The sequence below is a fragment of the Montipora capricornis genome, chromosome 8 (genome assembly GCF_036669925.1).
Source record: "Montipora capricornis isolate CH-2021 chromosome 8, ASM3666992v2, whole genome shotgun sequence".
NCBI classification, from domain to species: domain Eukaryota; kingdom Metazoa; phylum Cnidaria; class Anthozoa; order Scleractinia; family Acroporidae; genus Montipora; species Montipora capricornis.
In genome coordinates, this window is record NC_090890.1 from 12,896,460 (window position 1) to 12,897,415 (window position 956).

At 39.6% G+C, this 956-nt stretch overlaps 1 protein-coding gene across 1 annotated transcript in view; it reads left to right on the top strand.

Annotated features, from left to right (window-relative positions):
* LOC138059099 (diphthine methyltransferase-like) overlaps nt 1-956 on the top strand; it is a 37,274-nt gene extending 36,318 nt beyond the window's left edge. The window contains exon 10 of the mRNA XM_068904615.1: nt 485-956. The gene's annotated coding sequence lies outside the window, so the exon portion shown is untranslated. The remainder of the gene's footprint in view (nt 1-484) is intronic.

A 956-nucleotide genomic window follows, 5' to 3' on the forward strand; every position in this document is an offset into this window, starting at 1 on the left:
CATGAGCACGCGTTGGATATGAGATGGTAAATAGCCAACGAGGCGCGTAGCGCCGAGTTGGCTATAACCAATCTCATATCATACAAGCGCGAATGGAATAATTGTTTTATTAAATTCCTTAAACTCGAAAATTTGGAAGTACGGAATACGAGCGACAAAAGCAAAAACATCCGAGTGAAATCGAAAAAACGTGATGAAGATGCGATGTTGTGTAATACCTTGGGGTTAGACAGACGTAGGCTCATCACAAAATCATTGCTTGCCTTTTCGCGTACTTCTAAACGTCGGGATTGATCCAAGCTTTCCACAAAAAAAGTTTTTTTTTTCGTTTTTGGCTTTATTCAAAGAGAAATTTCGGGCGAAAAAAATTTTACTTTAGCAACGTTCAGCGCAATCATTTACCATATAAGGTCAAACTAAAGTATATGAGCTGATAACCGAGATTGAGTGAACCAATCAGAGCACGCGAAATGCATTATCCGAGGTTGAGAATTTAATAAATGGGGATAATGTGATAGGAAAGTATAACGCCAAGTTCTGGAGGCAATTGATTTCGCCTTTAAGAAATACCACTTTACCTTTGTGCCTAAGGCGGAACAACTGCAAGCTATTCATGCAGTCGTTACCGGTTAAACCTGCAACAGGATTTGGCAAGTCTGTTTGCTACATGGTTGTTCCTTTAATATGTTTGCGATTTTCTTCGATCCGAGTCCGATGTTAATTGTTAGTCAGTCCTTCTTATCGTGAGTCCCAATCGTGGAAGATCAGATGGATGACATACGAAAGTATGGAATTTCGTGCCTGAAACCCAACTGAACAGCTGCATGATGTTGGCGCAAAAAAATATCAAATTTTGATTTAATTGCTCTCCAGAGACTCTTTGAAACTTACAGTTATACTGTAGGTTGTGGATGTGAATCGCTCACTGACGAAGACTAATAAATCTCCTGCTGGAA